Source organism: Balaenoptera acutorostrata, chromosome 20, assembly GCF_949987535.1.
Source record: "Balaenoptera acutorostrata chromosome 20, mBalAcu1.1, whole genome shotgun sequence".
In the NCBI taxonomy this organism is placed as follows: Eukaryota; Metazoa; Chordata; class Mammalia; order Artiodactyla; family Balaenopteridae; genus Balaenoptera; species Balaenoptera acutorostrata.
In genome coordinates, this window is record NC_080083.1 from 64,060,724 (window position 1) to 64,088,645 (window position 27,922).

A 27,922-nucleotide genomic window follows, 5' to 3' on the forward strand; every position below is an offset into this window, starting at 1 on the left:
GAGTAACTCTTCCTCTCCTGGGAGGCAGACATACACAATATCAGAAAAAACATGTATGTATGTATGTATGTATATTCCTCATTTGATTTCTTATGATAGTAAAGTGTAATAACATAAAATGTACCATTTAAACCACTTTTTAAAAAAATTTTATTTTATTTATTTTTTTATACAGCAGGTCCTTATTAGTCATCCATTTTACACACATCAGTGTATACATGTCAATCCCAATCGCCCAATTCATCACACCACCACCACCCCCTGCCACTTTCCCCCCTTGGTGTCCATACTTTTGTTCTCTACATCTGTGTCTCAATTTCTGCCCTGCAAACCGGTTCATCTGTACCATTTTTCTAGGTTCCACATATATGCGTTAATATACGATATTTGTTTTTCTCTTTCTGACTTACTTCACTCTGTATGACAGTCTCTAAACCACTTTTAAGTATAGAAAAAGTATTTAAAACTTGGAAATAGGTAAAAGAGATTGCTGGGTTTTCTTTCAGTGTAGTGCTGATCTTGACACTTTCTGGGCTATTTTAAAATTCTGGGGCTTCCCTGGTGGCGCAGTGGTTAAGAATCCGCCTGCCAATGCAGGGGACGCGGGTTCGAGCCCTGGTCTGGGAAGATCCCACATGCCGTGGAGCAACTAAGCCCGTGTTCCACAACTACTGAGCCTGTGCTCTAGAGCCCGCGAGCCACAACTACTGAGCCCACGTGCCACAACTACTGAAGCCCACGCGCCTAGAGCCTGTGCTCCGCAACAAGAGAAGCCGCCGCAATGAGAAGCCCGCACACCACAACGAAGAGTAGCCCCCGCTCACCTCAACCAGAGAAAAGCTTGCGCACAGCAACGATGACCCAACGCAGCCAAAAATAAAATCGATAAAATAAATAAAATTTATAAAAAATAACTAAATAAAATTCTGTAGGAGCAGAGATGAATACAGATTTCTGTCCACTAGTGATTCAAATAATTCCTGTCTGGCAAAATAGATAACCTCAGGACATTACAATGCATGGCCTTGTTGGACATTAACCAATTTTGTGTCTAACTAGCAGTTTTATTCTTATATAAAGATCCCTTTGAACATCTTTTTACATCTTACTGGTTCCCTTATTAATTGTAAGTTGAATAAAATTCTTGATATGTGTATTTTATATTTACATGAGTTGTGATCTTATCTTAAAAGACACCTAAGGTGAAATTTCCATAACATAAAATTAAGCAAACTAGTTACAGATGTTGAGAATTTAGCGTTGGTGGTATAGTGGTGAGCATAGCTGCCTTCCAGATGTTGAGAATTTAGTTGTCAACTAGTTGTGAAACTGGGCCTCTAGAAGCTTACCTTCTTATAGTCAGATTTTTGTCAGCCAGGGAGTCATTATGTATCTGCTTATCTGTTTTGGTCCAGAATATATTGCTACTGCAATCTAAATCTTAGAGGAAGAATTTATTTCCTAACTCTTACCATAATCCCTAAGTACTGACAGCAGAAGGAAATTACATTAGCCTTCTCTTTCAAGATTTGCATTCAAAAAGTGAAGGGGATGTGGTCTTATATAGCGTTTTCATTAAGTGGGAACATTTTGAATAAAATACCTGCCCTGCATTCTACACACAATGGAAATCAATGTGGACACACCAGGAAACCAGCTGTTTAGTATTCTGTAGTGAGGCATTACACTGTGCATTCAGCAGTGGCAGACATGATATGCATTTTAAGAAACGTCTATTCTTTCCCAGCATTATCTTTGCTCTTTCTTGAAGATTAGTTAGCTCTTTTAAACTTATCTAATCCTTCAAATCCTCAAAAATTTTAAATGAATACAATACTAAAGTCTTGATCAAGTAAAATTAGTTTACATCATATCGCTTTAACCTTTAAACGTTCTGTACTTTCAAGTGACATTTAAGCATTTTTTTAAAAGGCATTATGCAATCAGAAAGTTTTCTTTCACAGTTCAAGGAAAATGTCCAAAGTTCAAATTAAGATGTGACATTAAACAGGGCACTAAATTCAGAAATATTAGACTTAAAGACAAAGAGGATTTTTACTGCAGGGTTGGTACTCGTCATGTATTAAATAACAAGGCTGTATGTACGGCAATACAGAAAAATTAAGAAAAGACGTCTCTGTGACACCTACTTTCTTCCTTGCAGATAAAGCTTCTCATGTTGAGAACGTTATTTCTACATCCTGAAGTGTCTGAAAAGTTGGCCCAGATTATTCTGTGTGTGTGATGTATAAATAATGTTTATTTAGCAACTTTTATTATTCGTACAAAATAATGCTTTTTAATTTTTATTTATTTTTAATACTTATTTATTTATTTTTAATGCTCTTTTTTAAATTGAAGTATAGTTAATTTACAGTGTGTTAGTTTCAAGTGTACAGCAAAGTCATTCATATATATATGCTGTTTTTCAGATTCTTTTCCATTATAGGTTGTTACAAGATACTGAGTATAGTTCCGTGTGCTGGCTTATAATTTTTAAATATTAGACATATGGTCTATGGGTGTCCATCTGCACTCTTGCCCTGGGCCTGACTCTGTCAGGGAGAAGCCTGGCTGAATGAACGGACAGCGGCTTCCTGGGGCTGAGCTCTCCTTGCCATGGATAGGAAATGAAAAATTGTCATTTCAAAGCTGACGTTAATCCATTTTCATTCTAGGGAAACCCCTTAAGGGGACTTTTAGTGATGCAAATGCAGAGCAGAGCTACTCTTCTGAAATGGAGATGACTGTGGCCCTGTGGCCCAGGGGCACCACTTTTGGCCAAATAATGGCAGTAGCTTTTGTTGTAGGCAGAAAGGCATCTCTTCAGATTCTCCTGGTATTCATGGCCTTGGGTAGTCTCCACCCACATTCAGTAGAGCTGACCAAGATTTTTTTTTTGTCCAAGATTCACCTTATATGTAGCCTAACTTCCGTGCTTTCACTATGCATTAAGATTCTCCCTCCACAGCCAATCCTGAGGGAGTCAACACTCAATCTTGAAAAAATACTTGTGAGAAAGGAGAGAAGGAGGCACGGCACAACCGTTAAAAGAATGACATAGCCATTGAGGATATGACATAAACTGGTTAGAACCAAGTAGGCCCAAGATCTAAATAATACTCTTTTTATTTGTCCCAGTGATGCCAAATGTGCTTTAGATTTTTTAGGGTTCTAAAACCCTAAAACATCCTTAGTGCGTTTCAGATATAAGACCACCTATTCTGAGGATAGGAGTGCTTTACTTAACGCCGATTGCACTACTGGGACTTATGCACCTGATACACGTTCAACGTGGCTGACATTTGGTCTTATCGCTCTGATCACAAGTGGTTCCTATTCCATTGACTCTGGATCCCCCCCAACCACCACAGTAGCTCCAAGAGAACAGGAGTTCTTTCGGAATTTGTCTTTATGGTTAGCGAGATAAGATTTAAATAGTAACAGCTTTATCAGGAATTGATCTCTCTCTGGTCTACCACATTATTCCTCTGTGCCTAAACTTCCTTTCGGTTTTAAAAGCCAGTGTGCAAATTGAGTGAAGGGTACAAAGGACCTCTGCACAATCTTTACAACTTCCTCTGAATCTTTTTGTTGTTGCTGTTTTTAAACCAATATACCTAAAAGAACTGAAAACAGGACTTCAAACAGACAGTTGTACACCCGTGTTCACAGCAGCACTAATCACAATAGTCGAAAGGTAGGAAAAATTCAAGTGAGTATCAACAGATGAATGAAGACACAAAATGTGGTATATCCACACAATGAAATGCTATTCAGCCATAAAAGGAATGAAGTTCTGATGCAGGCTACAACATGGATGAGCCTTGAAAACACGCTAAGTGAAATAACCCAGTCACAAAATGGACAAATATTGTATGACTCCACTTATATGAAATATCTGGAGTGGGCAAATTCACAGAAACAGAAAGGAGATCAGAAGTTACCAGGGGCTGGGGAAGGAGGCGGGTGGGGAACTACTGCTCATGGTTACAGAACCTCCATTTAGGATGATGAAATTTTGGAAATGGTGATGGTTGTACAATACCACGCATATAACTAATACCACTGAGCTGCATGCTTACAGGGTAATTAAAAGTTGGAAGTTGAGGATCAAAACAAAATTGAAGGGCTTCCCTGGTGGCGCAGTGGTTAAGAATCCACCTGCCAATGCAGGGGACACGGGTTCGAGCCCTGGTCCGGGAAGATCCCACATGCTGCGGAGCAACTAAGCCCATGCACCACAACTACTGAGCCTGTGCTCTAGAGGCCGCGAGCCACAACTACTGAGCCACAACTTCAGTGCCACAACTACTGAAGCCCGCACACCTAGAGTCCGTGCTCCGCAACAAGAGAAGCCACCGCAATGAGAAGCCCGCGCACCGCAACGAAGAGTAGCCCCGCTTGTTGCAACTAGAGAAAGCCTGCGTGCAGCAACAAAGACCCAAAGCAGCCAATAAATAAATAAATAAACAAATAAATAAATAAATTTATTTTTAAAAATTGCAGTAAGGTATGCTAATGAAGGGTTAAAAAGATTAATTGGTTAAAACAATTTAACTCAACAATTATCTAGGTTTCTACTATGTAACAAAATGATGGATACAAAGACAAGAACATCCTTCCCAATCTTATATAGAGGAAATAGCAAGATGATAAAGCTTCTGCAATCTTCAAAGAGATGTCATTCAATTCTTTCAACACAGGAAATGCTAAACTCCAAGTTAGGGACATTGTTTTATGTCCACTCAAAAAGTGACATTTCTCTGCCGCTCAGGGGGCAGGATAAAACTAGATTCAGAAACAATTGACACTGGATAAGCATCACCCTGCAGCACAATCCTAACTTCACTGATGTCCATGTTCACTCAGTGTTTTTTTCTCACAAAAATATCTTTCAAAAACTCAACATGGTTCTTTTCTAGCATTTACTGCAAGTATCATCCAGGAGTGGTTCTCAAAGTGTAGTGCATAGATCAGCAACATCTGCATCACCTGAGAGCTTGTTAGGAATTAAAATTCTTGGGCCTCACCTACTGGATCAGGAACTCTAGGGGTGGGTCCAGTAATCCGTGTTGGAACAAGCCCTGCAGGTGATTCCCAAGCGTGCTAAGTTAGAGAACCATTGGTCAAACACAACAAGGCACAGCCTTTCACCAACCCCGAATCAGAAAGAATCCAGGGGAAAAAGCCAACCGGTTGCAATGTACAAAATGTTTTCCCACTGCTTAAAAACAGGTTTAGAGAGATAACATGATTTTGAAAGAAAAATGAAAATTATCTACGGCTTTTTGTTATAAACAGTAAAAGAATTGAAAAGAGATGTGATATTTTAGAGTATGAGTTTATTCTCCAGCTTTTCTTAAATACCCACAAATTAGTACTTTTCTTGCAGTTATATCCAGGAGCTAAAGATAATTTAAAATATGTACTTTTATCATACATTTAACACTTATAAGAGATAGAATGGAATGATACGAATTTTAAAGACGAGTTTTTCAGTGATTCAATAATAAGCATATGGAAATTGAAGATAATTACAGAAATAACAATTGAACTCTAAAAACATAAATTATATAGAAATAAAGGGGGTAAAAGGTGTTTCGTTAAAAAAGCAAAAACAAAAACAGTGGCCCATCACCTCTCCTGCTGGTTAGTAACCTAATGAAAACAATAAGTCAAGTATTCTCTTCTCCATATTAAAACAAAGTGGCTCTATCCTTTTCATGCATGCCAGCTTTAGGTCTGAAATGGGAGCCAGGATTTTAGGTTCTGAACATATCATACATTTCACTGCCTTAGGATAATGGAGTCTTCTTTGTAACACTAAGAAATTGGTAATAAGTCTTCAGTTTGCTTGGACAGAAAAAACAAAAAAATGGATAAGCAGTTAATTAAGTCAAGTGGTATGTGGCCCCTGGGACACAGTTACAAACGGCACCAAATCAGAACACACAGAAAGCTTAGTCTGAGGGGGAGCATGTTAAACAAAAAACAAAGAAAAGGAGCCTTTGAGATCTTTACAGCAACATATTTGGCCCAATAGTCTAGGTTTGGCAACTACAAGGTGAATGAGTCCCTAGAAAGATGAAGTTAAGGAGAAGCTAGATTCAAATTAATTCCAACTCAATTTACAAATCAACAATGCAAAGGATTTTATTTTCTATCCTTTTCATTCGAAAGAAAATTAAAATCATATTCTCGCTGCTAGTGTGAACTTCTGATGTTTCTGAACTTGCCATATTTTTGGTTAGTTTTTAAAGATAGTGATAGTAGATGTTGTTATTAATGTGACCAAGACATTACATTTCCAAAGAATAAAATTAGATCAGTACGATGTTATTATTCACAATGACTCAGAAAAAAAAAAAAAAAATAGAGGTTCCACAATTGTCTCCAGCCCCTGGGATCATGAAATATGGCAATTTAGTGACCATTAAATGGAAAATGAATTATGAGAACTGCTGTTTCCAGAATGCCTTCCCCGCCTCTCCTTATTTGTATTTTTTAAAATGTAGACCTTACACTTTCTTTATTTAAACATATTTAAAATATCCTAACATTGGTTTCCTTTCTATTTTCTTTGAAATCAAAATTTAAAATTTCTAAAATTTGCTCATAGTAAGTGATCTCAGATGTTTCTTTTGACAGAGAAACTACTTTTGTTTAATTCTGTTTGAAAAAAATGTCAACACTATACCATTTACGGAGAGGGTGGCCTGAAGTCTCTTTTTTTTGGTCATTTTTAATGCATCTTAGATTGTTATCTAGCACGCATTATAATGGAACTAAAGTTCCTATAGGGAGGAAATGAATTTGGAGCGTTAATGACGTAATTAGACATGGAAGTTAAAGCCACAAAGGAGTCTTATCAAAATGACTTGGTGTATTAAACTGTGTCAACACAATGTCAGTTGATTTAGTTTAACGACTGGTCAAGTCAAGGAAAGGGGGTAAAAATAAGCTACTGTGATTGAAACTAGTTTGACTCAAAAAAAAAAAAGTCTATGGCCTACTTGATAGCTCTGTACACCATCTAGAGACTTTCTGACACGATACTAAAATACAAATTCTTCACAAATCACAGCTTTATCCCAAATGTTCTTATAGATTCTACGTTGCTTTTTAAATTCTACTAAATAATCAATAGCTTTACAACAAAATTTATTTACCTAAAAAACACTTAAATCACTATCCCACAAAATGTTTAGAAACACAGGTAACCGTAGAAAGTAAATATGCATATACTGCTTTTTTTTTTCTGTTAAGTAATTCAAACTTTAATGCAGAAAAAAATACATTACAGTCAAAATAAACCAATGAAAGTGATACAAGTCATCTCACACTCACTGAATAAGTAGACATCAGAAGGACCATGCCCCATAATATATTCCTGGCAAAAACAAGATGACTGGGCTTCCCTGGTGGCGCAGTGGTTGAGAATCTGCCTGCCAATGCAGGGGACACGGGTTCGAGCCCTGGTCTGGGAAGATCCCACATGCCGCAGAGCAACTGGGCCTGTGAGCCACAACTACTGAGCCTGCGCGTCTGGAGCCTGTGCTCCGCAACAAGAGAGGCCGCGACAGTGAGAGGCCCGCGCACCGCGATGAAGAGTGGCCCCCGCTCGCCACAACTAAAGAAAGCCCTCGCACAGAAACGAAGACCCAACACAGCCAAAAATAAATAAATAAATAAATAAAATTAAAAAAAAAACAAAAAAAAAAACAAAAAAAACCAAGATGACTGCTCTGAAAGGAGAAATTTGTACAATTCACAGCAAATAGGGAACTGCAAGGACGACAGCGTGGTGACCGCTTCTCAAGGCACTCATGCTCACATACTGCTTTTATTATTATAATTTGGATTGTTAGCTGAATGAAAACAAATAATAGGTAAAAAAAGGTTTCAAATGATAGAAAAACATATTTAGGTAAGGTTTGACAATTTTTTGAGTACTCAGACAATAGAAATGTCTTATATATTTTTGCACTAACTGCAAATGCAAAGTTAACGATGAAATCGAGGAATAGAAAGATTGAAAGGGGCCTCAAATATATTGACTATCTTTTAAATTTCAGACAAAAGAGCTGAGAATAGAAAAAAAAACAACCCCAACATATACCTCATAAAAGCCTTTTTTAATATATGACTTCTGATTTTAAATCTTTTCTAAAAGCGTTAAAGGCATGGAGACCCTTATTGTAGATTATGTATCATCTCCTCTTTGGCAATGAGGTGTGTAGTTTTGTTAACTAGAGACATCAGTGAGTTCAGTTTCTGAGACCATTAGTTTATTTTAATTTTTATTTATTTATTTATTTGATCATTTTATTTTTTTTAAAAAAACTTTTTGTTTTATATTGGAGTATAGCTGATTAACAATGTTGTGATAGTTTCAGGTGCACAGCAAAGCGACTCAGCCATACATATGCATGTATCCATTCTCCCCCAGACTCCCCTCCCATCCAGGCTGCCACATAACATTGAGCAGGGTTCCCTGTGCTATACAGTAGCTCCTTGTTGGTTATCCGTTTTGAATATAGCAGTGTGTACATGTCATTCCCAAACTCCCTAACTATCCCTTCCCTCCTCACTTCCCCCCTGGTAACCATAAGTTCGTTGAGACCAGTCATTTAAAAAATTATTTAAATCCTTGGGTCCCTGGAAATTGATGATTTCTGCTAACCTGTCTACTTTAGCAAAGATGGTCTTGCTAACTACTAGATTTGAGAGAAAAACCTCTGAATCCTGCAAGAAAGACAAATTAAGACAAGATAATTTTAGACAATAAAATTTAAGAAAAGCATTTTCTAAACTGTTTATTCAAGAATACGCAAGGCTAAAATTCATTATTAATGTTAGAAAGGGCTGATTTCCTGCATTAATGTACTTATTTTATTGTGAGTCTAGGGAATGATTAAAATGAGTACACTCAGAGTCAAGGATCAGTTTGAATCTCCCCACAAACTTAATACTGTGGGTAAAGGACAAGAACCTGTTGCTAACAGCAACTTGGTCTGCCTTCTACAATGTTTCCCCCTAAAAGGAAGAATTATACAGGTTAGGGTTAGGGGTTTTTTTGGAAGTTGAGTTGTGTGAGTTCTTGGTCTGTTTTTGATATGAACCCCTTATCAGATACATTATTTGCAAATATTTTTGCACATTCAGTATGCTTTCTTTTGGTTTTGTGCATGGTTGGCTTTGCTGTTGAAAACCTTTTCGGTTGGATGGAGTCCTTTGGTTTAGTTTGCTTTTGTTTCCCTTGCTTGAGGCGACCAATCCAAAAAAATATTGCTAAGATTGATGTCAAAGAGTGTACTTCCTATGTTTTCTAATAGGAGTTTTATGGCTTCAGGATTGAAGTATTTGCAGTGTTGGATTTATTTTGGGGTTGTTTTTGTAGATGGTATGAGAAAGGAATCCAATGGTGATTCTTGTGTATGTAGCTGTCCAGTTTTCCCAACACCATTTATTGAAGAGGCTGTCTTTTCCCCACAGTATATTCTCACCTCTTTTGTCATAGATGAATTGATCATATAAGCGTGGGTTTATTTCTGTGTTTTCAGTTCTGTTCCTTGTATCTATGTTTATTTCTTTTGTGCCAATACCATGCTGTCTTGATGATTCTAGGTTTGCAGTATAGTTTGAAATCAGGCAGTATGATATGTCCAAATTTGTGCTTCTTCTTAAGATTTTATTGACTCTTTAGGTTCTTTTGTGTTTCCATACACATTTTGAAATTTTTTGTTGTAGTTTTCTGAGAAAATCCACTGATATTTTGAGAGGAATGGCATCATATCTCTTGATTGCCTTGGTGGTGTGGAAGCATTTTAACGAATTCTTTCGTTCCATGAGCACAGCATATCATTCCATTTGTTTGCGTCATCTTCATTTTCTTTCATCAATGCCTTCCAGTTTTCTGAGTATAGGTCTTTTACCTCCTGGCTTAGATGTACCCCTAGGTATTTTACTTTTGTTAATGTCTTTGTCCATGGGATTGTTTTCTTAATTTCTCATTCTGATAGTTTGTTGTGAGTGTATAGAAATGCAACCAATTTCTGTAGATTAATTTTGTATCCTGCAACTTAACTGTGTTTCCTGATGAGTTCTATTTGGTTTTGGGTATTGCCTTCAGCATTTTCTACATAGAGTGTCATGTCATCTACAAAGAGTGACAGTTTTACTTTTTCCTCTACCATCAGATTTCTCTTATTTCTTTTTATTTAATTATGTTGAATGAAAGTGGGGAGTGTGGTCAGGGTTAGAGTTATGTGTCAGCATATTGGCCCTCTTCCCCTTCCTCCCTCTCTATCTCTCTGATGCCTCCAGGAAGAACAGGACTAGTCCAGGGTGACACATTATTCAGGGAGTTGAGCTGGACCATTGTTTTTCTGCCCCTCAGTCCTGCGCATAATTTTGCGTGCTATCTGGGTAACTTTGGCCAGGTGTCCCTTCAGATCTTTTCCTATTTTTAAAGGGATTGTTTTTGTTAGCGTTCTTTGTCTATTTGGAGACAAATCCTTTATTACGTGTGTTTGCAAATATTTGTCTCCTAGTTCTTGACTTGTCTTTTACTTTTCTGAATAAGGTCTTTCACAGAGTAGAAATCTTTAATTTTATCAATCCACAGTATTCCTTGTTTTTTCTTTGTGGATTGCCTATTTGTATTGTGTGTTAAGACTCAAAGCTCATGTCAATTTTCTGCTATATTTTCTTCTATAATATTGAGAAGTTTGCATTTAAAATGTGTCTCTGAATAATTTTGAGTGATCTGGTGTAAGTTGCAAAGTTTGCATCTACATTCATTTCACCCTGTAGGGTTTCCAATTCATTGTTCCTTAACTGTTTTGGCGACCATATGGGATACTGGGTTCCATTTCAGATTGAATTTCCACAGTTTAATGGATTCAGCAGTTCTGCCAGCAGGGGGCGCTGTGTCCAGTGAACTGGAAATGAGGTGTGGCCTGCACTTCCCGCAGTGAACACAGGGGGCGCTGAGCCCACCTCTCTGACCCCCCGGCATGTCCACACTCCGTGGTGGACTTGGCCGTGTGCACACCTGAAAGGAGTTCTGTCTCCTTAGGTACCACCAGGGCTGCAGCTTTGGGATGCTGAGGGTTGGCATCTAAGCTGACAGGAAAAATTGTGCAAGAATTGGAGTGGGATCCCCTCCAAGGTTCCGCACTGCTAGTAAAGGGATGCACCTGCGGCACTGTGATGGGTCCTGCACACTGTTCCCCTGGGGAGGAGTGTCCGTTCACTCTTCCCTTTGGGGGATCTGCTGGGGCCTGTGGTCCCCAGGGCTGGTGGTCACCAGACTAAACACCTACCTCTGTGATGATGACTAGTGCCGTTTCCCCAGTGTTTACATTTGCATGTGTCCTCGTCTGAGAGGTCAAGCAGTCTCTAAGCTACACTGGCCACGTGCATAGCCCCTCATTGCAACTGCATGTGTTTTTCTGTTTCTTTTCAGAACATTTGATTTTCGAGAGGGTTTTGGGGCCACAGGGATGTTAGGTCTTTCTCTGGCTCTGGGTTACGAGGAATGCTTTTCCAGTCTGTGTTGGGGTTTGTCTTTCCAGCTGTCTTTCTTGGTTTCGTTTTGTTAGTTATTTTTGGGCCACAGGAAGAGCTTGGTGCTTCCCTTCTGTCTTCTGACTGGGGTGTCACACTTAGAACAGCAGTGTGGACCCTGAGACTATGCACATATTTACTAAACGGGCTTCGTTTTGTACGTGACATCTTTAATCCACCTGGATTTCCCTTTCAAATAACAAAATGCTATTTCAGATGAAAAAAAAAATACAAGAATTCACCAGTCCCCTCTTAAAATATGTGGGCAGAAACAAAAAGCCACCTTTTGTATGATTTCATTGATAGGAAACACCCAAAATAGGTAAAGAAACAGAGAAAGAAAGAGGATTAAGGGTTGTCAGGGACTGGGGAAGAGAGGAACGGGGAGGGCATGATTTCAATACAGGGTTTTACTGGGGGGAGGGGGAATGAAAGGGTCTGAAACTAGACAGTGGTTATGGTTGCACAGCATTGTGAATGTACTTAATGCTCCTGAATTGCACAATTTAAAATGGAAAGAACATGAATTTTATTATTTTAAACTTAAAAAGCAAAGTGCAAAATGCCATAAACCATGTGAAAGAAAACAACAAAACTACAAAAAATTAAAAATAACAACAGGGCAAGGGAAGTAAATTTCGGGTTGGGGAGCATATTGATGGTGTACATCGGGAGCAGACCATCACCATCGGGTGATGATGGCTGCAGAGCCAGCTCCGCCCCTGGGGGTGATGTTTCCAGAAATGGCTCTGGGTCTCCTGCAGGCGCACGTGCCGGCTCTTCCTGCTGGGGTGGTAAATCCTCCCCTGGCGCGGGGTCTTTGGCAGGCTATTCCTTAGGCTGGGATTTCCCTTTCGTTGGTCCCTGGTCCTGCACCTGCGGCTAATGCCTCCGGATAGACAGGTCTGGGAGTTGGAGCCAGGTTTAAGGTCCAGGGAAGTGCTGAAGCTGTGAGAGGAGAAAAGATGACCCACACGCCTGCCTTTCCATGTGCCCTTCCGAGGACAGAACTCTTCCCAGAGCTTCCCAGAGAATTCCCGGTCCGGGAACTCACAGCAGGATGTCCTCTCTGACGGCAGTCCATGAGATGGGCGGCCTCAGGCCAGCCTTGGCTCCGGGCCCAACCCCAGCCTCTGGGGACTCCCCCCCCCCCCCCGCGTGGCCCAGCACTCACCCCTCCCCACGCCCTCACATGCACCCACTCCCGGCCTTCTCACCCTCGTGCTCTGCCTGGGTGGGCTCCAGGTCCTGCAGCTGACTCGGGGGAAGGTGCACGTGGTGCTCCAGGTCAGAGCCGGGTGTGCTGAGCTCCGTGGAAGCCCGGGGCTGGAGTGGGGAGTGGCCTGGGGGGCGTCTGGGCAGGAGGCCTTCCCCGCTTACCTCTGGGCCCCGGTTCCGCGGAACCCTCCATGGCCACACTCACCCAGAGCCTGCGCCGGCCCTCGCGGGCAGCGTGGCGCCCCGGCCCCTCACTCGGGGAGATGGTGGGTCGGGTGTCCCCCTGGATGAGCTCGTCGCCCATCTCCAACGTGAGGCTCTGCCATGACAGGGACCAGCGGCCGGCCCGGCCCGGAGGTACCAGAGCCCCGCCCGGCCGTGATCGCCACCGCCGCCCACTCGAACTTCTGCTCCCGGGTCAGGCACAGACCTGTGTCTGCTCTCCCCCCACCCGGGAGGAGAGAGATCCACCTAGAGGGCTTGGGGTGGACCTCGGGCAGAAGGGCGCTGCCCTGGCTTTCCCCATCCCGCCCAGCCAGCTTTGACCGGAGGTGTGGACGTGACCGGCGCCCCCGGCCTCTGACCCCTCATCAGCCTGCTCTAGCGGCAGGCAGACCCAGCCCACAGAAGCCCCGACCTCCACACGTCCAGGGAGGGGGACATAGGGCTACTTGGATGGGATCAGAGCGGTGGCCTGGCCTGGGCTGGCCTGCCCTGGGCCTCCCAGTGTTACCTTTGGGTCCCTCTGGGCAGATGGCCAAAGGCGTCTGGGGTGAGACCTGACCCAATGCCTGCAGCATCGGAAAATGCTCTTTCTGGGGCCGTTCCTGAGGCCACGGCCTCGGGATATCAGGACACAGCACAACATGTCCATTTGAGCATTGCCAACCAAGTGAGCTGGGTAGGGAACTCCTCTAGAAGTGGGCACCTGGTCACCCAGGTTCCAATTCTGCTTGGCTCTATGGCCAGGGAAGTGAGGTCCCTTCCTGGGGTCCCCTTACCCGGGCTTCCTCCTTACACACAGCTCCCCAAGGGCACCTCTGGGCTGCTGACCGCTCACCCCCACCCCGTGCCGTGTCTATGCACTGTGACACCAACACAGCCCACTCCACAGCCTGGGGAGGCTTGGGTGCCGCCAGGGCCCCAGCTCTGAGGACACGGCTGGTTTCCGACCTGGCTCCTCCTCCTCATCAGTAATGTAACCCTAGGTAAGCCATGTGCCTCTCAGGGTCTCCCCAGTCCCCCATCTGCACAGTGGGGGTCATTCTGGCATCTACCTCCCAGGGAGGCCATCAGGTGTACAGACCCAGAAACACCCACAGTGCCTGTAAAACCCGTGGGCTGGTATCACGTGGAGCTCACGCACAGGCTTAGCAAAGGAAGGATTCCATGAAGGGCTGGCGTAGCCCAGAACACAACTGAACAGGCCTGGCTCTGCTCTGGGATCTAGGGAGAGTCACTCCCCTTTCTGCCTGTTTCTCAGTCCCCCCATTGGGAGGATTGAAAGTAAATAAAATTCAGACATCGCCGCCTCCGGCAACAACCTTCCAGGTCCTCCTGCTGCGTTTAGACTCGGGTCCCCGAGTCTCATCTTGGCCCTGGGGTGGGCCGCCCCCACCGTGGCTCCCGGCATTCGTGCCTCCTGCTCACCCGTCCTTGTGCCATCCCCGCCCCTCCAGGGTGGGTGGACCTTGCGCCTGGGTTCTAACGTGCGGACTGATTGATGAAAATTGTGTGACCTCTACTCATTCCCTGTCTCCTGTGTTCATTGTCTCTCTGTCTATTTCTCTCTGCCTCTGTATGTTTCTGTCTGTCTCTATTTCTCTGTCCCTTCTCTCTCTGTCTCTTCTTTCTCTCTCTCTCTTTCTTGTATGTATGTATATATATATTGTTAGGGTCCAGGGCAGGTCACTTCTAAATAGGCCTTAATGACATATTGATTATTTTGAATTAATGTTACTGAAGAAAAGACCCATGCAAAAGATCTCCTCTCTGTCTCCCTGCAAGGAGGAAATAAATCTGTCCTGTGAAAGGTACACCACCTGGGGGCTGAGGCCTGAGGTCTGAGGGGGGAGGGCTGCAGGTGTGCTGGCCCCTTCAAGTCAGTTCATTCTGGGAACCCTCTGCTGTGACTACCGAGGTGCCAGGCAGCTTTGCCATGACCAAAGCCAGCTCCTGTCTCTGCCTGTTTACGAGAAAAGGCCTGAGTCTGAGCCACTCTAGAGTCTCTCGATTTCATGGCATATGGGCCCCCTCCCTCCCATCCTGCCAGAGCCCTTGTACAAATGCCTTCACTTTAAGGGTTCTTTCACCTCGTCCAGAAAATAAACAACACCCCCCCGCCTCCCCCCCATACCCAACAAACAAGCAGACAGATATCGGGCTGCTCTCCTTCTGCCTCAGCCACTTCAGAGAGCCACTCTCTTGGAAATACCTTAAGCTCAGTGACATACCGCCGTCCCCCTTTCTCTGGCACCGTGCCCGCCCTGGGCGAGCCCCGTCTTATGTGGGCGCGACGGCACCGCTCAGGTGAGCCGGAGACAGTACCCCAAAGTGGCCTGATGGTACCACCGTACGTTGAAAATGACCTACACACCAAATCGGCCTTAAACACGGTGGTCCAGAGACCAGAGATGTGCATGTGCCTCCGATAAAATCATTGCTCAGGAGACCCCAGCACCTAGCAACGGTCTTCTCCATATTTTTCTGACCTTTATTCTTCCTCTTTTCCGCTGATATCTTGCTAGATCCCATGGAGAAGTTAGATCCCATTTGGCAAGAGCAGAGTCATCTTCCCAACACATGAGAAGAGAACAGGCACGGGCCCGCACCCATCTTATCCCTCCTTGCCTGCCCAGCCCGTCATGTCAGAAACATGTGTCCCTCCTGCTGTCAGAAGCCTAACCCCAGGTAAAGGACTTAGATGTAAAGGGAACCAGAATATTGTCTTGAGCTACAGACACTTCAAAAAACAAAGCAAAACCAAAACAAACAAATAAACACTCCCCCGCCCCCCAGTAAAGCAGGTCCAAGAAGGGCGTGCTGAGCCTTCCCCTTCTTCTTCCTGGAAGCAGCAGGTAACATGTCCCCCCGCCCCGCCACTGCCCCACCCCTCTCCCCAGGAAGACGTCCTCCCTCTGCTGGAAGGAGAGCGACATTGTGATCGTCAGGGGCAGAGAGTGGAGAATGAGAGAATTCTGTACAAACAGACCTTGTGCAGCAGAATTCTCACCCTCCTTAGCCTCCCCACATAGTGTGATTCCTTTTCCACAATCACCTCTCTGTTCAATCCAACAGAAAAGAATTTAGGTTTCACCACTTCTCTGGGTCTTTCTTCATTTCCTTAGAGGGCGCCCTGGGTCAGGTAAAACTTGTGGGAAATAAATGTATATGGTTCCCTCCTGTGAATCTGTCTCGTGTCCATTTAATTCTCAGGACCAGCCTTCAGCTCTAAGAGGGTGAAGGTCAGGTTCTGTCTCTGCCACATCTTCCTTGCTGGCATCTTTGAATTCTACCTCCTTCGTTGGCTTGATTCCTCAGCATGCTGACATGCTCTCAGCGACCATCTTCAGAAGCTCTGTGAACATGGCCTGTGTCTTTCAAAATGACACACATTCTTACCATACGATCCAGTCCTCAAACTCCTTGGTATCAATGGACCCAAATGAGTCGAATGCTTACATCTACACAGAAGTCTGCACCCGGACGTTTATGGCAGCTTTATTCATAACTGCCAGAACTTGGAAGCAACCAAGATGTCCTTCAGGAGGTGATTGGACACATAGACTGGGCCCAATCCATGCAGCAGAATGTTCTTTGCACTGAAAAGAAATGAGAGAGAGAAAGAGCCATGGGAGACGGGAGGGGCACCTTAAGTGCATATCAGTCACTGAAAGAAGCCAGTCTGGAAAGGTGGCATAGCTTAGGGTACCAACTACATATGACATTTGGGAAAAGGCAAACCACGGAGAGGGTGGGTTGCTAGGGGTTTGTGGCGGGGTTAAGGGGTGGGGTATGATAAATAGGTCAAGCACAGAGGATTTTTAAGGCAGTGAAATTATTCAGTGTGATACATTCACGGTGAGATACATTTGTCAAAACCCATAGACTGTGCAACACCAGGAGTGAACCCTAGTGTAAACTCTGGACTCTGGTGATCATGATGTGTCCATGTAGATTCATCGATAGTGACCAACACCCAGAATGTTGATAGGATAGTTGGGGAGAGGGAAACTCTGAACACCTGTGTGGGTGGGAGGGAGCGGGTAGATGGGGAGAGCAGTAACAGCAGAGCAGGGGGCACGTGGCCCCTCTCTGTACTCTGCCCAATTTTGCTGTGAACTCAAAACTTCTTTAAAAAAAAATAAACCCTATTTAAACAAAGAAACAAATGAATGTTCCAGTACCATCACATGGCTGCTTCTCTTCGAGTCCTGTTTGTCTGGGCCACTTGAGAGTCAAACTTCAGCAGACACTTTCACAGATGGCCTTTCAACCCGCATCCTTTCATAGTTTCATCTGACATGCCCTCTTTATCTCACTACACTCTTTTTTTTTTTGGCCGAGCCGCACAGCTTGTGGGATCTTAGTTCCCTGACCAGGGATCGAATCTGCTCCCTCGGCAGTGAAAGCGCAGAGTCCTAACTACTGGACCACTGGGGAATTCCCCAACACTCTGTTTTTTTTTTTTTTTTTTTTTTTAAGATAGTACCTTTTCTTCTTTTTAAAAATTGATGTATACTTGACGGCAATTATTATATATTAGCCTTCTGGTATACAGCATAGTGACTTGATATTTTTATATACTGCAAAATAATCACCAAGTCTAGCCACCATTTGTCACCATACTGTGTTCTTACAGTATTATGGACTCTGTTCCCTATGCTGTACATCACAGCCCATGACGTTTGTTTTATAACTGGAATTTGGAACCTTTCAATCTTTCTCACCTATTGCACTCATCCCTCCACCCACCTCCCATCTGGCAACCACCAGCATGTTCTTGGCATCTATGAGTTCATTTCTGTTTTGTTGTGTTTCTTCATTTGTTTTGTTTTATAGTTTCTACATATAAGTGACATCATAAGGTAATTCTCTTTCTCTGTCTGCTATATCTCATTTAGCATAATGCCCTCTAGGTCTATTCATGTTCTTGCAAGATTTCATATTTTTTTAAAAATTTATTTGTTTTTATTTTTGGCTGTGTTGGGTCTTCACTGCTGCGCACAGGCTTTCTCTAGTTGTGGCGAGCAGGGGCTACTCTTCGTTGTGGTGCGTGGGCTTCTCATTGCGGTGGCTTCTCCTGTTGTGGAGCACGGGCTCTAGGCACACGGGCTTCAGTAGTTGTGGCACGTGGGCTCGGTAGTTATGGCTCGCGGGCTCTAGAGCACAAGCTCAGTAGTTGTGGCACATGGGCTTAGTTGCTCCGTGGCATGTGGTATCTCCCCGTGCCAGGGATCGAACTGTGTCCTCTGCATTGGCAGGTGGAAACTTAACCACTGCGCCACCAGAGAAGCCCAAGATTTCATTCTTTTTTTATGGCTGAGTCATATTCCAGTGTGTGTCCAGATTTCATATATATATGTATATATATATACATATATACATACATATATGAAACCTTCTTTATCCATTTGCGTATTGATGGATAGTTTGGTGGCTTCCATAACTTGACTATTGTCAATAAAGGCTTCATGGACATAAGGGTATGTATATATTTTTGAAGTCGTGTTTTTGTTTCCTTCAGAAAGATACCCCCAGGTATAATTCCTGCATCATATGGTAGTTCTATTTTTAATTTCTTGAGGAGCCTCCATACTGTTTTCCATAGTGGCTGTACCGATGAACATTCCCAACAAAAGTGAATGAGAGTTTCCTTTTCTCCACATCCTCGGCAATACTTGTTATGTGTTGTCTTTTGGATGATAGCCATTCTTTCAGGTGTGAGGTGATACTCTCATTGTGGTTTGAACGTGCATTTCCCTGATGACGAGTGATGTTGACCATCTTTTCATGTGTCTTTTGGCCATCTGTATATATTCTTTGGAAACAGGTTCCGTCTTCTGCCAATTTTTTAATTGGGTTTTTGTTTTTTTGGAGGTTGACTTGTGTGAATGAGTTCTTGGTCTATTTTGTGTATGAACCACTTACCAGATATATTGTTTGCAAATATTTCTCACATTCAGTAGGCTGCCTTTTCTTTTGTGGATGGTTTCCTCTGCTGCTGGAAAGCCTTTCAGTTGGATGGAGTCCCATTGGTTTATTTTGCTTGAGGAGGCAGATCCAAAAAGTATTGCTAAGACTGATGGCAAAGAGTGTACTGCCTATGTTTTCTTCTAGGAGTTTTATGGCTTCAGGTCTTACACTGAAGTATTTGATTCATTCTGAGGTTATTTTGTAGATGGTATAAGAAAAGATTCCAGTTTGATTCTTGTGCATGTAGCTGTCCAGTTTTCTCAACACTATTTATCGAAGAGGCTATATTTTCCCCATTGTATATTCTCACCTACTTTGTCATAGATAAATTGACTGTATAAGTGTGGGTTTATTTCTGGGCTCTCAATTCTGTTCCATGGCTCTATGCGTATTTCTTCTGTGCCAATACCATACTGTCTTAATGATTCTAGATGTGTAGTATAGTTTGAAATCAGGGAGCGTGATATGTCCAGGTTTGTGCTTCTTTCTTAAGATTGTATTGACTATTCAGGTTCTTTCATGTTTCTATACACATTTTAGAATTCTTTGTTCTAGTTCTCCAAAAAAATTCCATTGGTATTTTGATAGAAATGGCATCCAATCTCTAGATTGCCTTGGGGTGTGGACTCATTTTAACAATAAGGATTCTTTTAATCCATGAGCACGGTATATATTTCCATTTGTTTGTGTCATCTTCATTTCTTTCATCAATGTCTTCCAGTTTTCTGAGTATAGGTCTTTTACCTCCTGGGTTAGGTGTATTCCTAGGTATTTTATCTTTGTTAATGTCATTGCCCATGGGGTTGTTTCCTTAATTTCTCATTCTGACAGTTTGTTGTGAGTGTATAGAAATACAACCAATTTCTGTAGATTAATTTTGTATCCTGCAACTTAACTGAACTTTCTGATGAGTTCTATTTGGTTTCGGGTGTCATCTTCAAGATTTTCTGTATAGAGTACCATGTCATCTACAAACAGTGACGGTTTTACTTTTTCCTCTGCCATGAGATTCCTTTTATTTCTTTTTAAAATCTAATTACTATGGCTAGGACTTCTTAGACCATGTCGAATGAAAGTGGTGAGAATGGGCAGGGTTAGAGTTAGGTTTAAGCATAACTGGCCCTCTACCCCTTCCTCCTTCTCCATCCCTCTGAGGCCTCCAGGAAGGACAGGAGTAGTCCACCGTCACAAATGGCTCAGAAAGTTGAGCTGGACCATTGTTTTTCTGCCCCCTAGTCCTGGGCATAGTTTTGTGTACTGTCTGTGTATCTTCTTTGGCCAGGTGTCCAGTCAGATCTTTCCCTATTTTTCATGGGGTTGTTTGTGTTAGCGTTCTTTGTATGTTTTGAGACAAATCCTTCATTGGATGTGTGTTTGCAAATATTTTTCTCCCAGTTTGTGACTTGTCTTTTGATTTTCTGAATAAGGTCTTTCATGGAGTAGATATCTTTAATTTTATAAAGTCCAGAGTATTCCTTGTTTTTCTTTGTAGATTGCCTTTTAGTGTTGTGTGTTAAAACTCCAAAGCTCATGATCTACATGACCAAACTCAAGCTCATGTCAATTGTCTTCTACGTTTGCTTCCATAATTTTGAATAGTTTTGTATTTAAATTTTGTCTGTGAATAACTTTGAGTGAATTTGGTGTAAGTTGTAAAGTTTGCATCTACGTTCATTGCATTCCAAATGGTTTCCAACTTGTTGGAGTTATGGGGTGTCCAGTTTTCCCAGCACTGCTTACGTGGGGACTGTCCTTCCCCTCGGTGTGTCCTTGGCCCCTTTGTCATAAATTAACTGACCCCATCCGTGCGTGTTGAATTCTGGGCTCTCTGTCTGGTTCCTCTGGTCCCTGCGCCTGTTTCTGTTCCAATTCCACACTGTTTTGGCGACTGTAGCTTTTCAACAGTGTGTGGTCAAGTAGGGAGATGCCTCCAGCCTCTCCTCCTTTCTCAGTTAATTGTTCCCTAACTGTTTTCCGAAAACTTTTGGGATATTTGTCTCCATTTCAGTTTGAATTTCCACGGTTTAACAGATTCAGCAGTTCCGCCAGCAGGGGGCGCTGTCTCCAGTGACCGACCACTTCCCGCACCGACCACAGGGTGGCGCCGAGCCCGCCTCTCTGACCCACAGCGCACGCGCATTCCCCGCCGACTAGTCTCTGAGCGCAGCTGAGGGGAGTTGTGTCTCCTCAGGTACCGCCGGGGCTGCGGCTGGGACGCTGGGCTCAGCGTCTCTGCTGACAGGAGCTCGGTCTCCTCAGGACTCGCTGGGGTTTCGGCTTCAGGACAACGTGGGGCTGCGTCCACGCTCACGGGAGCTGGGTTTCCTGAGGACGCAGGCGACGCCGGCGGATAAGGTGAGGAGACGGTGAGGAAAAGTGGGGAGAAGCTTCCTGGGGGCGACTGACGGCTGAGGGGGCCCGTCTTCGTGCGACCCGGAAGGGCTTGGCGTGCAAAGCTGGGTTTTCGGTCAGGCTGGTGCGCGGTGGAGCCGCGTGGGTTGTGGGGTGTGCAGTCTTCCCCGCACCGTTTTCCGTGGGGCTGCCCTTCCGCTCGGTGTGTCCGTGGCCCCCTCGTCGTGAATTAACGGCGCCCCCGTGCGGGGTGGGCTCTGGGCTCTGCGTCCCGTCCCTCTGGCCTGTGCGCCTGTTTTGAGCCCGTTCCGCACTGTTTTGGTGGCTGTCGCTTCGCGATGAAGTGTGAGGTCAGGGAGCGAGGTGCCTCCGGCCCGTGCTCCTTCCTCAGGGTCGCCTTGGCTCTTCCGGGTCCTTTGTGGTTCCACACGCGCCTTAGGAGGATTTGCTCTGTTTCTGTGGAAAATACCGTGGCGTTTCGGGAGGGCCTGCGCTCACCGCGCACCGCTCTGGGTAGAAGGCGTATTCTAACAACGTTCATTCTTCCGTTCGCTGAGAACAGGGTATCTTTCCATTTATTTGTGTGTTTTGTTCAATTTCTGCATCAATGTCTTAAAGTTTTCAGTGTGCAGGTCTTTCACCTCCTTGGTTGACTTTATTCCCAGGTATTTTGTTCTTTTTGATGCATTTGTAAATAGGGTTGCTTTCTTTCTCTTTCTGATGGTTCATTATTAGTGTTTAGAAATGCAACTGATTTCTGTGTATTGATTTTGCAACTTTACTGAATTTATTTATTAGTTCTAATAGTTTTTTTGTGGAATGAAGTGGAAAATTGGAATTCAAAAATCCCACTGTTTCTACCATATCCGGGTCGTCCACAACACGGAGGACAGCGGCTCCTAATATAACCTTCCCACAGTGCCTCTAAGTGACATGTGGACTTTGGGTGAACTGGACCTGGGTAAGGCTTGGCTGCTCTATGGAAGCTTGATGTTTTCTCTGCTTTTCGGACATGCTATCGACATGGTGTTTTGAAAAGTAATTTACTTTCCAGTAATTTCAAACAGACAAATTTACACACATAAAACAAGTCTTGTATCTTGACTAAATATATTCCTAAATATTGACGTTGACATTATTTACAGTAGAATTGTTACCATAAATGCTTTTTCAGGTTATTTATTGCTAGTGTATACATATAAGATAGATTTTTGTGAATTGATATTTTGTTCTATAACTTTGCTGCATTAGTTGACTAGCTCAAATAATTTTTTGTTCATTATAGGTAGTTTTATATATAAAGTGATGTGATCTGTGTTCTGTGAAGAGACACAGTTTGAATTTTTCCATTCACATGTGGATGCTTCTTATTTCTTTCCTCAAGATTCTGGGTGGGACTTCCAGCATCCTATTGAGTAACAATGATGAAGACCAGCTTCCTGGCCTCGTTCCTGATTTCAGGAGTAAATCTTTCTTTTTTTTTTTTTTTTTTTTTAAAGAACAAACTCTTTTTTTTCTTTTTTTTTAAAATTAATTAATTAATTAATTTATTTTCGGCTGTGTTGGGTCTTCGTTTCTGTGCGAGGGCTCTCCCCAGTTGCGGCGAGCGGGAGCCACTCCTCATCGCGGTGCGCGGGCCTCTCACTATCGCGGCCTCTCTTGTTGCGGCGCACAAACTCCAGACGCGCAGGCTCAGTAGTTGTGGCTCACGGGCCCAGTTGCTCCGCGGCATGTGGGATCCTCCCAGACCAGGGCTCGAACTCGTGTCCCCTGCATTGGCAGGCAGACTCTCAACCACTGCGCCACCAGGGAAGCCCAGGAGTAAATCTTTCAGTCTTTAACATTGAGCATGATGTTTGCTGTGGCTTTTTGTACTACTCTTTTCCATATTGAACAAATTTCCTTTTACTCCTGCTTTCTTGAGTGTTTGTATCATGAAATAACACTGGTTTTTTATTTTTCTAATTTTTTTCCCCTCTATTCTACTTTAATTAATGATACAGGGTAAACCTTATTACATTCTGGAAAGGTCCACCTAAGAACTTTCAAACTCTGAAAATCTTATTTCTGAAACACGGTTCTTTCCTTTCTTCTATGCCTACTAAATCTACTCTTTGTCCATAGTATAACCTCTGACCTATCATCCCTAACTTTTTGTTATTCACCTCCATTCTGGTTTTATTTGTTTGTTTTTTTTTTTCCACACACACACACTGTATTTTATTTTTACAAGAGATAAATAGACTGACACCAAGCATTGTACATGGATGACCACAACAAAAGCAACAATGATTGCAATTACCAAACATGAAACACACTTATACTATGTCATAATATTGACATTCAGTCCAGTAATCCTCCACTGTAACAGCTCCTTTACTTTGCAGTGAAAATTGATTTGTATATTCTTTTCCTCTGAGTCCTTGTGGGATTTTTTTTTTTAATTCAGACAGAAAGTCACAAAAATTATACTCATCCTCATCAGTTCACTCAGTCCCATGTAATTAATTTCTTTTTTTTTCATCTTGATCTTTTGTTAGCACTTTTATGAGTTCATCAGTTTTTCATTAGAGTTCTGAAAATGCTTATTTATTCAGTTCAGCAGTACAGTCAGTTACCAGAAACCTGTACTTGTCAGAGTCTTTTCCATGAATTTCTTGAAGATGAAACCCTTTTATAGGAACATATTTGCAAAATCATCAGAGTACACCCAGAACTGTCTGTAAATGACAAAAGACTTAAAAATGACCATGGTTAAAGATTTGATGAAAGTTCATAATAATGCAGTTGACAAGAAAATTAGTTATTTCTGAGATATACATTTTAAAGTAATAACTAGGATTATTACTTATAACATTATACCAGAACATATAAGATTTTTAGACGTTTCCTGTAATGTCTGAAACATTTATATTAACATATTTCCATACATATTTCCATAAAATTTATTTATTTTTGGCTGTGTTGGGTCTTCGTTGCTAAGCACGGGCTTTGTCTAGTTGCGGCGAGCGGGGGGCCACTCTTCGTTGCGGTGCGTGCGCTTCTCACTGTGGTGGCCTCTCTTGTTGTGGAGCACGGGCTCTAGGCACACGGGCTTCAGCAGTCGTGGCGCACGGGCTTAGTTGCTCCGCGGCATGTGGGATCTTCCCAGACCAGGGCTCGAACCCGTGTCCCCTGCATTGGCAGGCGGATTCTTAACCACTGCGCCACCAGGGAAGCCCCTAACACTGGTTTTTGATTGTAGCTTTTTCTGCATTAATTGATATGATCATGTGTTTTACTTCACACTTTTATTGTGGTTTATTACATTGCTTAATTTTAATATGTTGAACAACCTGAAATTTCTGGTGTAGAGATACTTGCTTATGGCATTATCCATTTAATGTTTTTCTGGTTTCATGTTGCTATTATTTTGTGATAGATGTTTACATTCATCTTTATAAGGTATCCTGGGGTAGTTTTCTTTTTTATGATGTATTTGTATAATCTGATTAGACTTGGCTTGGTGTAAGTGGTTTGGAGGGTTAGCATTAGGGCTGGGGCTGTGTTATGGCTTATGGCTACTGTTATGGTTTACGTCTTATGGTTATGTTTACAGTTATGACTTATTTATGCCTGTGGTTAATGAATACATTTTATGGTTTATGGTTTTGGTTATGGTTGTGGTTTTGTTTATTGCTTAAGGTTTATGGTTTTGGTCTCAGGGTGTTAGGGTCCTGTGTTAGAGTGGGTGTTAGGACATGGGCGAGAATTAGGGTACAGGTAGGATACGGGTAGAGTATTGGTTAGGGTAAGGTACAGGTTTAGGGTACGGGTTAGGGCTAAGGTTAGGTCAGGGCTTAGGGTCAGGATCAGAGTTTAGGGTTAGGACCAATGTCAGGATTAGTGTCAAGGTTGAGCGAGGCCATTGTTTTCTGCTCCTCCAGTGCTGGATTCTGACACATGAATGAAATGTCTGCTCTGGTCCCTCGCTGTTTCAAATTGAACTCAACCTCAGTCCAGTGTTCTTAGGGCCTCAGAGGTCATGCAGGGTTTCCCTACACCCTCCCTCCTGGGAAGGGTGATGCAGGGCTCACGTGGGCAGGCCCCTCCCCGGGTATGGAGCTCACCTGGGCAGGCACCCAGCAGCCCCCGGGGCTCTCGTGGTCAGGTCCTTCCCAGGATATGGAGCTCACCTGAGCAGGTACCCAGCAGCCCACGGGGCTCTCGTGGTCAGGCCCCTCCCCGGGTATGGAGCTCACCTGGGCAGGCACCCAGCAGCCCCTGGGGCTCTCGTGGTCAGGCCCCTCCCAGGATACGGAGCTCACCTTGGCAGGCACCCAGCAGCCCCCGGGGCTCTCATGGGCAGACTCCTCCCAGGATATAGAGCTCACCTGAGCAGGCACCCAGCAGCCCACGGGGCTCTCGTGGTCAGGCCCCTCCCAGGATATGGGGCTCCCCTGGGCAGGCACCCGGCAGGGCTGGGCACACAGGAACCGTGCATGTAGCCCTCGTTGCAGAGCACCCCAGCCCACCTGTTGGTCAGGGCTGACCCTGAGCACTTCAGAGCAGGACCCGAACTAAAACAGCAGCTCCGACAGGTCTGTGACCCTGGGCTTCACTCTGTGCGGCCTCCCTCCGCCTGGTCTTCCGGGGGCTTCCACTGCAGCCGGGGCACCAGGCCTCTGTCTCCACTCCCCACCCCTCCTCTCCCTGACTCCTGTATTCCTCTTGTGAGGAGAGGGTCTTTTTGAAATTGTCTCCCACTCATCGGCCAGTTAAAATGATTAGAAAACAAGCAGAGCTGCAGCCCCGTGTCTATCCTGACCCTCAGGACCCCACACCTGTTCCTTGGACCTGGCCGGTGCAGCAAGGCCCACGTTCTGCAACTCTGAGTCCCTGATGGGCACGGATTGGCTGACCTGGGAAGCCTGACCCGGCCGGCCAGCCCTCCCCAGGTGTGCCTGGGTTGAGGTCAATATAAACACCCCTCCCGGCAGCAAGAGCCCCTGCAGCTGTGCCTGACGCTATATTCTCTGCCCCGTCAGCAGTCTCGGGCCGGGCTGGTGGGAGGGAGTAGGGCCCACGGCTTTGTGGGTGGCCCAGTGTGAGTGGGGCTCTGCTGGACTCTCTGCAGGAGTTGCCGGGCTGCCACCTGCTAAAGAAGAGGATGTGTCACCAGTACCTGCCGTTGGAATTTCTCCCTGGTAGAGGTGAGGAAAGAAAAAAGCAGTGGGGGCCAGGACAGGAGGGGTACCTCAGGCAGGGAAATGGAACGCTTCCAGAAGAGCGCCCGGGGCCAGGACCATCCTGGCTGGCCTGCAGGCACCAACTCGGGCCTGCGTGCTGTCACTGGTTTGACTCCAAGTCATTTCCTCTAGGCTTTAAAGTCTTTGTACATATTTGGGTGTTTTACCTGGGAAGGGTGGGAAAAGTTCAGCAGCAGCTGGCCTGGGGCTCAGCTCACGTTTACTCAGAGACGCCTCCTCATGGTCCCCCAGCTTTGCAATGAGGACGCTCCTTGCGGGGCGGGGAGGCTGCTGGCTGCATGGGAGACGATTCCCCAGCTGTGACCAACTTCAGAATTGTTTACCACTGGAGCAAGTGTCCTGATAGGGTTTTCATCGGTGTAACTAGTGGGTTCTTAATTAGCAATGTGAACGGTGATATCAGAGGTCCTGAATCAGGATGGAAATAGTTATTTTACGCATGTACAGGCGTAAAAACCTGGGGAGGCCATGTGCAGCCGGCACCCTTAGGGATGGGCTTCCAACTGACCCCTCAACGTTCTGGTGTCCAGCCACTGCTTTAGGATTTCTGGGGCCCAATGCTGACTCTAAGGGTTCTGCAATCCAGCCTCTGTCGGCCTTTAATGAGACCCGCACTTCCAGCATCCTACAGAGCAGGGTCTGTGTGACCGTTCTGTGGCTTCTGTAACAAATGACCACAAGCTGGGTGGTTTAAAACAACAGGAATTCATCCTCCTCCAGTCCTGGAGACCAGACATCTGAGATCAGGGTGTTGCAGGGCGGAAGTCTCTCCAGAGGCTCCAGGATAGGGTTCTTCCTGCCTTTTCCAGCTTCTGGGGGCTCCAGGCGTCCCCAGGCTCGCGGCTGCATCCCTCCCATCTCTGCCTTCGTCGCCACGTGGCTTCTCCTCTGTGTCTGAGTCTCTCCTGTTTTGTCTCTCATAAGGACTCTCTCAATTGGATTGGGGGCCACCCTAACCCAGGATGACCTCACCTCGAGGTCCTTAACTGCATATACAAAGACCCTTTTCCCAGATATGGTCCTGTTCACGTGTTCTGGGGGGACACATCTTTTGGGGCCAGCGTTCAACCCATTATCTGTGTATAAAATAACCCTCATTTTAGGAGATTACCAAGGTTCCGTATAGACTGGCATAGACAGCAGCCATGTGGGTGGGGGTCTGGGGAGAATGAGGACCCTGGAATCACCTGGAAGGGATGAAGTCCTGGCTGCATTAGGTGAGCTCTTCCACCACGGGCCCCGTGGAAACAGCCACTCCATTCTGTCCGTGGAAAGGGACCCAGTGCCGAGTCCAGAAATGGTTATATTGCAAAGCTGGCTCTTGTTGAATTTCA

General features: G+C 44.3%; 1 long non-coding RNA gene across 1 annotated transcript in view; it reads left to right on the top strand.

The window, feature by feature from the left end:
• The first annotated feature begins 21,139 nt into the window (after positions 1-21,139).
• LOC103002132 (uncharacterized) overlaps positions 21,140-27,922 on the top strand; it is a 38,139-nt gene continuing 31,356 nt past the window's right edge. The window contains exon 1 of the long non-coding RNA XR_009006359.1: positions 21,140-21,342. This is a non-coding gene — a long non-coding RNA (uncharacterized LOC103002132). The remainder of the gene's footprint in view (positions 21,343-27,922) is intronic.